Source organism: Ranitomeya imitator, chromosome 3 (genome assembly GCF_032444005.1).
Source record: "Ranitomeya imitator isolate aRanImi1 chromosome 3, aRanImi1.pri, whole genome shotgun sequence".
Classification (NCBI taxonomy): Eukaryota; Metazoa; Chordata; class Amphibia; order Anura; family Dendrobatidae; genus Ranitomeya; species Ranitomeya imitator.
The window spans coordinates 475,175,131-475,187,482 of NC_091284.1; the positions used below are offsets into that span (position 1 = coordinate 475,175,131).

The following is a 12,352-nucleotide window of genomic DNA, read 5'->3' on the forward strand; positions in this document are numbered from 1 at the left end:
TGGCTCCAAGTGAACTAGTTCTTGCTTAGTGTCTGTAGGAGGCACTTGGGTCTGTTTTCAGACCCCACCATTTTTATTTTTATTCTATTTTTTTCCCTTAACCCCTTCCCGACCTTTGACGCCACGTAGGCGTCATGAAAGTCGGTGCCAATCCGACCCATGACGCCTATGCGGCGTCATGGAAAGATCGCGTCCCTGCAGACCGGGTGAAAGGGTTAACTCCCATTTCACCCGATCTGCAGGGACAGGGGGAGTGGTAGTTTAGCCCAGGGGGGGTGGCTTCACCCCCTCGTGGCTACGATCGCTCTGATTGGCTGTTGAAAGTGAAACTGCCAATCAGAGCGATTTGTAATATTTCACCCATTATAACGGGTGAAATATTACAATCCAGCCATGGCCGATGCTGAAATATCATCGGCCATGGCTGGAAATACTAATGTGCCCCCACCCCACCGATCGCCCCCGCAGCCCCCCGATCTGGCCGGTACACTGCTCCGGCTCCCCTCCGTCCAGTGCTCCGCTCCCCCCCGTGCTCGTGTCCGCTCCCCCCGTGCTCCAATCACCCCCCCGTGCTCCAATCACCCCCCCTGCACTCCGATCCACCCCCCCCCGTGCTCCGTTCCACCCCCCGTGCTCCATTCCAGCCCCCCCGTGCTCCGTTCCACGCCCCCCGCGCTCCGTTCCACCCCTCCCGCGCTCCGATTCCCCCCCCCGTGCTCCGATCCCCCCCCCCCCGTGGTCCCCCCCACCCTATCATACTTACCGATCCAGCCGTGGTCCCGTCCGTCTTCTCCCGGGCGCCGCCATCTTCCAAAATGGCGGGCGCATGCGCAGTGCGCCCGCCGAATCTGCCGGCCGGCAGATTCGTTCCAAAGTGCATTTTGATCACTGAGATATAATCTCAGTGATCAAAATAAAAAAAATAATAAATGACCCCCCCCCCCTTTGTCACCCCCATAGGTAGGGACAATAAAAAAATAAAGAAATTTTTTTTTTTCCACTAATGTTAGAATAGGGTTAGGGTTAGGGGTAGGGTTAGGGTTAGGGGTAGGGCTAGGGGTAGGGTTAGGGTTAGGGGTAGGGCTAGGGTTAGGGTTAGGGTTAGGAATGTGCACACGTATTCTGGTCCTCTGCGGATTTTTCCGCTGCGGATTTGATAAATCCGCAGTGCTAAACCGCTGCGGATTTATGGCGGATTTACCGCGTTTTTTTCTGCGCATTTCACTGCGGTTTTACAATTGCGATTTTCTATTGGAGCAGTTGTAAAACCGCTGCGGAATCCGCACAAAGAAGTGACATGCTGCGGAATGTAAACCGCTGCGTTTCCGTGCAGTTTTTCCGCAGCATGTGTACAGCGATTTTTGTTTCCCATAGGTTTACATTGAACTGTAAACTCATGGGAAACTGCTGCGGATCCGCAGCGTTTTCCGCAGCGTGTGCACATACCTTTAGAATTAGGCTATGTGCACACGGTGCTGATTTGGCTGCGGATTCGCAGCAGTGTTCCATCAGGTTTACAGTACCATGTAAACATATGAAAAACCAAATCCGCTGTGCCCATGGTGCGGAAAATACCGCGCGGGAACGCTGCGTTGTATTTTCCGCAGCATGTCAATTCTTTGTGCGGATTCCGCGGCGTTTTACACCTGTTCCTCAATAGGAATCCGCAGGTGAAATCCGCACAAAAAACACTGGAAATCCGCGGAAAATCCGCAGGTAAAACACAGTGCCTTTTACCCGCAGATTTTTCAAAAATGGTGCGGAAATATCTCACACGAATCCGCAACGTGGGCACATAGCCTTAGGGTTAGGGTTGGAATTAGGGTTGTGGTTAGGGTTAGGGGTGTGTTGGGGTTAGTGTTGTGGTTAGGGGTGTGTTGGGGTTAGGGTTGTGATTAGGATTATGGCTACAGTTGGGATTAGGGTTAGGGGTGTGTTGGGGTTAGTGTTGGAGTTAGAATTGAGGGGTTACCACTGTTTAGGCACATCAGGGGTCTCCAAACGCAACATGGCGCCACCATTGATTCCAGCCAATGTCGTATTCAAAAAGTCAAATGGTGCTCCCTCACTTCCGAGCCCTGACGTGTGCCCAAACAGTGGTTTACCCCCACATATGGGGTACCAGCATACTCAGGACAAACTGCGCAACAATTACTGGGGTCCAATTTCTCCTGTTACCCTTGTGAATCTAAAAAAATGCTTGCTAAAACATAATTTTTGAGGAAAGAAAAATGATTTTTTATTTTCACGGCTCTGCGTTGTAAACGTCTGTGAAGCACTTGGGGGTTCAAAGTGCTCACCACACATCTAGATAAGTTCCTTTCGGGGTCTAGTTTCTAAAATGGGGTCACTTGTGGGGGGTTTCTACTGTTTAGGCACACCAGGGGCTCTGCAAACGCAACGTGACACCCGCAGACCATTCCATCAAAGTCTGCATTTCAAAAGTCACTACTTCCCTTCTGAACCCCGACGTGTGCCCAAACAGTGGTTTACCCCCACATATGGGGTATCAGCGTACTCAGGAGAAACTGGACAACAACTTTTGGGGTCCAATTTCTCCTGTAACCCTTGGGAAAATAAAAAATTCTGGGCTAAATAATTATTTTTGAGGAAAGAAAACGTATTTATTATTTTCACGGCTCTGCATTATAAACTTCTATGAAGCACTTGGGGGTTCAAAGTGCTCACCACACATCTAGATAAGTTCCTTTCAGGGTCTAGTTTCCAAAATGGGGTCACTTGTGGGGGGTTTCTACTGTTTAGGCACATCAGGGGCTCTGCAAACGCAACGTGACGCCCGCAGAGCATTCCATCAAAGTCTGCATTTCAAAACGTCACTACTTCAATTCCAAGCCCCGGCATGTGCCCAAACAGTAGTTTACCCCCACATATGGGGTATCACCGTACTCAGGAGAAACTGGACAACAAATATTGGGGTCAAATTTCTCCTGTTACCCTTGGGAAAATTAAAAAATTCTGGACTAAATAATTATTTTTGAGGAAAGAAAACGTATTTATTATTTTCACGGCTCTGCATTATAAACTTCTATGAAGCACTTGGGGGTTCAAAGTGCTCACCACACATCTAGATAAGTTCCTTTGGGGGTCTAGTTTCCAAAATGGGGTCACTTGTGGGGGGTTTCTACTGTTAAGCCACATCAGGGGCTCTGCAAACGCAACGTGACGCCCACAGAGCATTCCATCAAAGTCTGCATTTCAAAACGTCACTACTTCACTTCCGAGCCCCGGCATGTGCCCAAACAGTGATTTACCCCCACATATGGGGTATCAGCGTACTCCGGAGAAACTGGACAACAACTTTTGGGGTCAAATTTCTCCTGTTACCCTTGGGAAAATAAAAAATTGCAGGCTAAAAGATCATTTTTGAGAAAATAATTTTTTTTTTTATTTTCATGGCTCTGCGTTATAAACTTCTGTGAAGCACTTGGGGGTTCAAAGTCCTCACCACACATCTAGATTAGTTCCTTTGGGGGTCTAGTTTCTAAAATGGTGTCATTTCTGGGGGATCTCCAATGTTTAGGCACACAGGGGCTCTCCAAACGTGACATGGTGTCCGCTAATGATTGGAGCTAATTTTCCATTTAAAAAGCCAAATGGCGTGCCATCCCTTCCGAGCCCTGCCGTGCGCCCAAACAGTGGTTTACCCCCACATATGGGGTATCAGCGTACTCAGGACAAACTGGACAACAATATTTGGGGTCCAATTTCTCCTATTATCCTTGGCAAAATAGGAAATTCCAGGCTAAAAAATCATTTTTGAGGAAAGAAAAATTATTTTTTATTTTCATGGCTCTGCGTTATAAACTTCTGTGAAGCACCTGGGGGTTTAAAGTGCTCAATATGCATCTAGATAAGTTCCCTGGGGGGTCTAGTTTCCAAAATGGGGTCACTTGTGCGGGAGCTCCAATGTTTAGGCACACAGGGGCTCTCCAAACGCGACATGGTGTCCGCTAACAATTGGAGCTAATTTTCCATTCAAAAAGTCAAATGGCGCGCCTTCTCTTCCGAGCCCTGCCGAGTGCCCAAACAGTGGTTTACCCCCACATATGAGGTATCGGCGTACTCGGGAGAAATTGCCCAACAAATTTTATGATCCATTTTATCCTACTGCCCATGTGAAAATGAAAAAATTGAGGTGAAAAGAATTTTTTTGTGAAAAAAAATTACTTTTTCATTTTTACAGATCAATTTGTGAAGCACCTGAGGGTTTAAAGTGCTCACTAGGCATCTAAATTAGTTCCTTGGGGGGTCTAGTTTCCAAAATGGGGTCACTTGTGGGGGAGCGCCAATGTTTAGGCACACAGGAGCTATCCAAACGCGACATGGTGTCCGCTAACGATGGAAATAATTTTTCATTCAAAAAGTCAAATGGCGCTCCTTCCCTTCCGAGCCTTACCATGTGCCCAAACAGTGGTTTACCTCCACATGTGAGGTATTGGTGTACTCAGGAGAAATTGCCCAACACATTTTAGGATCCATTTTATCCTGTTGCCCATGTGAAAATGAAAAAATTGAGGCTAAAAGAATTTTTTTGTGAAAAAAAAGTACTTTTTCATTTTTACGGATCAATTTGTGAAGCACCTGGGGGTTCAAAGTGCTCACTATGCATCTAGATAAGTTCCTTGGGGCGTCTAGTTTCCAAAATGGGGTCACTTGTGGGGGAGCTCCAATTTTTAGGCACACGGGGGCTCTCCAAACGTGACATGGTGTCCGCTAAAGAGTGGAGCCAATTTTTGATTCAAAAAGTCAAATGGCGCTCCTTCCCTTCCAAGCCCTGCCGTGCGCCAAAACAGTGGTTTACCCCCACATATGAGGTATCAGCGTACTCAGGACAAATTGGACAACAACTTTCGTGGTTCAGTTTCTCCTTTTACCATTGGGAAAATAAAAAAATTGTTGCTAAAAGATAATTTTTGTGACTAAAAAGTTAAATGTTCATTTTTTCCTTCCATGTTGCTTCTGCTGCTGTGAAGCACCTGAAGGGTTAATAAACTTCTTGAATGTGGTTTTGAGTACCTTGAGGGGTGCAGTTTTTAGAATGGTGTCACTTTTGGGTATTTTCAGCCAAATAGACCCCTCAAACTGACTTCAAATGTGAGGTGGTCCCTAAAAAAAATGGTTTTGTAAATTTCGTTGTAAAAATGACAAATCGCTGGTCGAATTTTAACCCTTATAACTTCCTAACAAAAAAAAATTTTGTTTCCAAAATTGTGCTGATGTAAAGTAAACATGTGGGAAATGTTATTTATTAACTATTTTGTGTCACATATCTCTCTGGTTTAACAGAATAAAAATTCAAAATGTGAAAATTGCGAAATTTTCAAAATTTTCGCCAAATTTCCGTGTTTATCACAAATAAATGCAGAATTTATTGACCTAAATTTACCACTAACATGAAGCCCAATATGTCACGAAAAAACAATCTCAGAACCGCTAGGATCCGTTGAAGCGTTCCTGAGTTATTACCTCATAAAGGGACACTGGTCAGAATTGCAAAAAACGGCAAGGTCTTTAAGGTCAAAATAGGCTGGGTCTTGAAGGGGTTAACGGAGCGAATGGGGGCGACGGACCATTTCTAGGTTCCGATCTCCTCCGAACCATCAACAGGCATGTCACGTGGAGCATTCCTCCCGTATCCTTTCCTGCACCGTTGGATGCCAGCCCTGAGCTCACCTTATGGGCGGCGGTTCCTTCGCGTTCCAATCTCCCCCCTCCATAGCAGGCGACCACATGGAGTAGCCCTCCATCTACCTCTCCTGGAGCTAGGTGCATAGCCGGACATATTATGAATGGCGTCCGTGCAGCCCCCTCTGCATCACCACTGAGATAGCGGATGATGCATAGCGGCAGAAGCTCTCCACTCCCTCCCTGACTATGGCGACGCTGGATTGAGCACCGGCCCTCCGCATCTACCGTGAGTACACTGCGGGGGCCGAGGCGCTGGGGGGGTCCTGGTCCCCGGGGTATGGAAGGTCCGCACTAGCAGGACACAAAGCCCGGGTCTGCGGGTAGTCCGCAGCACGGTTTTTTTATGAGGAGCGCGGCTCAGGATGGCCCTATTAGCAGTCGCGACGCCGCAACCGCAAGGTTTTCAAATTTAGTTCCCGGCTTTTCCACTTCATACAGGCTGGAGTTCTTGGCCACGCCCACCGGCAATCACCGCCGCCCATCTTTTCTAGCGCTTCTCGTTCCCTGAGAAGCGCTCTCACAGATCTCGGTGGCCATCTTAGTACACCTCAGCGCTGACCCTGCAGCGCTGCTCCAGCTCTCCTAATCTCTGGATACCGATCTACGGCCTTCAGGCCATACATTGCGGACCTCCCCTGGGGACTCAAGATGCAGGACCTGGGTAAGCGGCAGATACATAGCTTAACCCTTCCCCTGCTAGTAAGCACTCTCCTCAAGGCAACTATGTCTCAATCAAAGCCTCACAAAAAGTCTGGGAAAACCCACACTGTATTTTTCGCTGCATGTACCTCTTGTAAGGTCTCATTACCCCGAGGTCCCATCCTTTGCTGCTACGTGGGTGGATAAGGCTATGACCCACTGGGCTGAGATCTTGTGTGCAGCGGTCCTGGATACCGACCTCCTCCCCCAACCCCCCCCCCCCCCCCCCTAGATAGCAGACCTCGCTACTCAAATAGCCAGAGCTGGAGATTTTGTAGTTACGCATCCCTGGACGCTAACTGTGCTTTGCAAGCAGCAGCAAATGCCATCACCATCCAGAAGTCCTTATGGCTCAGGGACTGGCGTGCGGATTCGGCTTCCAAAAAGTAATTGACTCCTCTTCCATATCAGAGCGGTCGCCTTTTTGGCGAAAAGCTCGACCAATTAATTTCCGACGCCACTGGAGGGAAGAGTAAATTTCTTCCACAACAGAGGCCCTTTCGGAACCAGCAGCAGCAGGCTCGGTCCCGATTATTTTCGCTTCAACTCAAATTGGTCCTCTACTTCCACCTCTTCCGGACCTGGCCGGGCACAACGTAGGGATAGAGGTCCTCAGACCTCTTACAAACCTTCCCCCTCTTGGAGAGGCAGGCCTAGGCAGTCAGGGCCCAGAGGGTCCAGACCGGGCAGGTCTCCCACACAATGACTCCCTGCGGTATCCGGAGGACACCCTCAAAGTAGGCGACCGCCTGCTTTCCTTCAGTGATACGTGGCTCTCGGTCGTTCACGACGAATGGGTCCGCGACCTTGTGTCCTCTGGATACAAGATAGAATTTTACTCTCTTCCACCAAATCACTTTTTCCTGTCTTTTCCTCCCATGGCAAAGGCATCACAGTTCTTCCAGGCCATAAGCTCTCTAAAAGAAAACGGGGTTATCCCGGTTCCTCAAAGTGAAAGGTTTCAAGGTTTTTATTCAAACCTGTTCATTGTTCCAAAGAAGGATGGTACAGTACGGCCCATACTGGACCTAAAACTGCTGAACAAGGTTGTCAGGGTGCGACGGTTCTGGATGGAATCGCTTCGTTCTGTCATCACGTCCATGGAGAAAGCCGAGTTCCTGGCGTCCATAGACATCCAGGACGCTTACCTCCACATTCCTATCTTACCTTCTCACCAAAGGTCAGTCCAGGAAGATCACTTTCAATTTGCTGCTCTGCCCTTCGGCCTCGCCACCACCCCCAGTGTATTCACCAAGGTCATGGCGGCCGCCGTGGCCATCCTCCATACCCGAGGCGTGGTGGTGTTACTGTATCTAGACGATATCCTCATCAAAGGCCCCTCTTTCCGCACCTGCAAGGAGACTGTGACCATCACAATAGATACTTTCTCGCCTGGGTTGGAAGATAAACTTCCAGAAATCCTCCCCAGTACCGGCTCAGCGAATTTCCTTTCTAGGAATGATACTGGACTCATCCCAGGGGTTGGTACTTCTTTCCCCGGAAAAGATCTCAGTCTTGCACCAGGAAGCTCAGAAGCTCTCCCAACCTCATACTCACTTTCTACGTTTCAGTATGAGAGTCCTCGACAGGATGGTAGCAGCTATGGAGGCAGTCCCATTCGCTCAACTACACCTCCGCCCCTTACACCATGCTCTCCTGGCTGTGTGGGACAGGAACCTGTCCTCTCTCGATCGTTGTTTCCTCCTTCCCCAGCGAGTCAGACAGTCTCTCAGGTGGTGGTCTTTGAAGTCCTCCCTGAATCAAGGAAAGTTTTTTCTCCCAGTACACTGGCTAGTTGTGACAACAAATGCCAGTCTTCTGGGCTGAGAAGCGGTGTTCCACCATCACACTGCTCAGGGCAGCTGGTCTCTTCAGGAAGCACGCCTGCCCATCAACATCCTGGAAATACGGGCAATCAGGTTGGCTCTTCTCCAATTTCATCCCTTCCTCGCGAGTCGTCCCATCAGGATTCAGTCCGACAATGCCACGGCAGTGGCATACATCAACCGGCAGGGGGGAACACGTAGCAAGGCAGCCATGACCGAGGTAGGCCACATCCTCCGCTGGGCCGAGGAAAACCGCTCAATGATCTCAGCGGTTCACATCCCAGGAGTGGAAAATTGGGAAGCAGACTTCCTCAGCCGTCAAGTTCTCGACTCTGGAGAGTGGTCTCTTTATCCGGAGATCTTCCACCAGATCTGCTGTCGTTGGGGAACCCTGGACGTGGATCTGATGCCCTCACGGCTAAATTCCAAGGTTCTCAACTTCATAGCTCGGTCCCACGATCCGGCAGCCATCGAGGTAGATGCACTCGTTCACTCGTGGCATCGGTTCCAGCTTCCGTATATATTTCCCCCGCTTCCTTTACTGCAGAGAGTCATCAAGAAGATCAGAGCGGAGGGGATACCAGTAATCTTGATTGCGCCAGATTGGCCACGCAGGGCCTGGTACGCCGAACTAGTCGCCGATGTCCCCTCGTGCAGACCTGTTGTCCCAGGGCCCCATTTACCACCAGAACTCCGAGGCCCTGTTTTTGACGACATGGCCGTTGAGTCCTGGGTGCTTACACAGGCAGGCTTCTCTCAGAAGGTCATTTCTACCATGATCAGTGCTAGAAAACCTACCTCTATGCGTATATATCATCGCATTTGGAAGACCTTCTTCGCATGGTGCAAGGACCGAGGATGCTCTCCTCTTGAATTTTTCATTCCTTCCATCCTCGAATTCCTTCAGTCGGGTTTGGACTTAGGTCTCGCCCTTAGTTCTCTCAAAGGGCAGATTTCAGCCTTATCAGTCCTGTTCCACCTTAGAATTGCCAACAGAATACAGGTGAAGAAGTTCATTCAGGGAGTCTCCCATGTGGTGCCGCCCTATAAGATGCCGTTCGAACCATGGGACCTTAATTTGGTCCTCGGGGGCTTGCAGGAGGCCCCTTTTGAACCCCTGCAGGACATTTCCCTGTTTTTTCTGTCATGGAAAGTTGCCTTCCTGGTTGCGGTCACGTCCATCCGACGAGTTTCAGAGCTGGCGGCTTTGTCCTGCCAAGTTCCTTTCCTCATTTTTCATCAGGATAAGGTGGTTTTGAGAACATCCCCATCTTTTCTACCGAAAGTTGTCTCATCTTTCCACCTCAATGAGGATATTGTCTTGCCTTCACTTTGCCCGGCACCAGTACATCGCATCGAGAAGGCTCTTCACACACTGGACTTGGTGAGAGCTCTTACGAGATACGTTTCGAGGATGGCGTCTTTCCGCAGGTCAGATGCCCTGTTTGTGCTCCCGGACGGGCCAAGGAAAGGTCTAGCCGCTTCCAAGGCTACGATAGCCAAGTGGATTCGTTCGGCTATCCAGGAGTCCTACCGAGTTAGAGGTCACACCGTCCCAGCAGGGATTAAGGCTCATTCTACTCGGTCAGTGGGTGCGTCTTCGGCCATCCGGCACCAGGCGTCGGCAGCACAAGTCTGCAGAGCTGCGACTTGGTCCAGCCTGCATACGTTTACGAAACATTACCATGTCCATTCTCAGGCCTCGGCAGGTGAGTCCGTCGGCAGACTAATTTTGCAGGCAGCAGTGCCGCATCTGTAACTTGTGGGTACAAGGAGCAATTGCAGTGGATTGTTTCCCACCCAGGGACTGCTTTAGGATGTCCCATGGTCCTGTGTCCCCCAATGAGGCGTATGAGAAATAGGGATTTTTGTGTACTCACCGTAAAATCCTTTTCTTCGAGCCAATCATTGGGGGACACAGCACCCTCCCTGTTAGCCTATTGGCTTTAGTTTTTTCTGTGTTGTCTTGGTTTTGACATAGTTCATTCTTGTTAAATGTTAAGCTCCTACTGCTTTGTTACCGAACTGGTTCACTTAGAGCCAGATGGAGGGTGTATACTGCAGGGGAGAAGCTATTCTTTGTGTTAACTTGGTGTCCTCATAGTGGCAGCAGCATAACACCCATGGTCCTGTGTCCCCCAATGATTGGCTCGGAGAAAAGGATTTTACGGTGAGCACACAAAAATCCCTATTTTCGCTGCATCCAAAACACTGCTTTCAAATCACGCAGGTAAATCCGCATGTTTTCAGTGATCCATGCGAATTCAGTTAATGAATGGCTATGGGTGAAACCATGCAGTGGAGACTAGAGTTACCGCTGCAGATAAGGAACATGCTGCGGCTCATAAACCCGCACCACGAGTGAGTTTACGCAGCAGTAAATAGGAACACAGCGGCATGGGATTTCTATAAATCCCCTCCACTGTGAGCTGTGTCCAAAATGCTCCTCTTCCTGATCGTGGCCACGTGGTAATGTTGTGTCCAATGTTTAAAATTATAAAACGAGTTACCCAATAAAGTCTTCCTTTTCTTTGCGCTGGATGTCCATTAGTCAAGGCCTTTGTTCAACTGGGCCCTTATTCACATTAGACATTCATTTGACTTGTAAGGTTTTAATACTAGAAGTCAGGACCGTCCCGATTAGGGTCACCTTGTCGCGGCGGGATGGCTTTTACGTTTTTATCAAAACAATGTTGACTATGTACCCTATGTTATTTTCATGCACTATTTATTACATGGTATTTGCTCGTTTTGTTTTTTTATCTTAGGTTTTGTCTGTTTAGTGGCCAATGTGAACATGCTCCTACACATTGCATGCACACCAACTTATATTCCAGTTCCTTGCTTTAGGTTTTTGTTGGAATTATAATAATTGGGTGCCATACTGATGGTTCGTAAGGCATGCATTTTTTTCTTGCACTGTACCGATTTCGGAGTGAAATCGTAGCATGCTGTGATTTTTTTTGTTCCTCACACCAAATGCACGACATTGCTATGCAATCCTCAGGCATACAGCAGTCTGACTGAATCAGTGACGTGAGTGTAGACCAGTGGGCGGGATTATGGGTGGGAGAGGGGAGACCATGCCCCTTCTCTAATTACTGACAGTGAGCTGCTTATCAGAGAAGGAATGTGGTCTCCCCTTCCCCCGCCCATGCTCCTGCCCATCCCTCTGCACTGGTGTCACTGATTCATTCAGACCACTATATGCTGTCACTCTCAGGTCAGGAGAGCAGATTGCCTGTCCGAGGGTTGTGATGTGATCCTTCTGTGAGTAATACGGAAGTCTGCATTCAATCGATTAGTGACGGGGCTGGGAGTGGTGAGCGGGATTAAGCCGGGGGGAGGAGTGAATATTAATTTGGCATTTACCTCTGCTTGACCAGACGGTGCGCATGTAATTGTGAAATGAATATTCACCCCTTCCCCCACCCGTCCCAGCCAGCGTCGCTCATTGGATGCAGTCAGACTGCTGTGTTACTCGTTCGTGGATCGCAGCACGTGGATCGCAGCAGGCATGACATCATGTATTTATTTGCAGCTGTCACACTCGGGTCAGGAGAGCTGACGGCCAGTCTGAGGATTGCGATGCGATCCTCGGGCATATGGCAGTCTAAATGAACCAGTAACACCAGTACAAGGGGTGGGCGGGAGTATGGGCAGGGAAAGGGGAGACCAAGCCCCTACTCTGATAAGCAGCTCACAGTCAGTAGACAATGTACATAGAAAGCTTTGGTGTAGGCCAGGACAACCTTCTGAGCTCTGTTAAATCTAAAAACTCACAATTGTGACATCCAGTAAATTAAGTGACACAGCGCTGAAATCAGGCTCTCTGCCCCTACATTATGCTGCTCTCAGATGAGGCAGCAAAAGTCCTGGTGACTGATTCCCTTTAACTTGATAACAACCACGAACTGTAAACTTGCAGTTTGGGATTGAAGCTCTTCTAACCTAGCAGGAGCAGGTCAGGACTCTGGCTGTCAGACACAGCTAGCGATCCTAGGGAAAAGACAGAAGCAGTTTATTTCCCATATTATCTTCTATTTTGTTGGATAGATAGTGTTCAGTGACTGCTACGAAGTGAATAGAAGCATCAGCGGTGCCAATTCTTCTGTAGG

General features: G+C 48.9%; 1 protein-coding gene across 2 annotated transcripts in view; it reads left to right on the plus strand.

The window, feature by feature from the left end:
* The window catches only part of MITD1 (microtubule interacting and trafficking domain containing 1), a 70,282-nt gene that overhangs the window by 6,231 nt on the left and 51,699 nt on the right, over positions 1–12,352 (plus strand). The window lies entirely within an intron of this gene.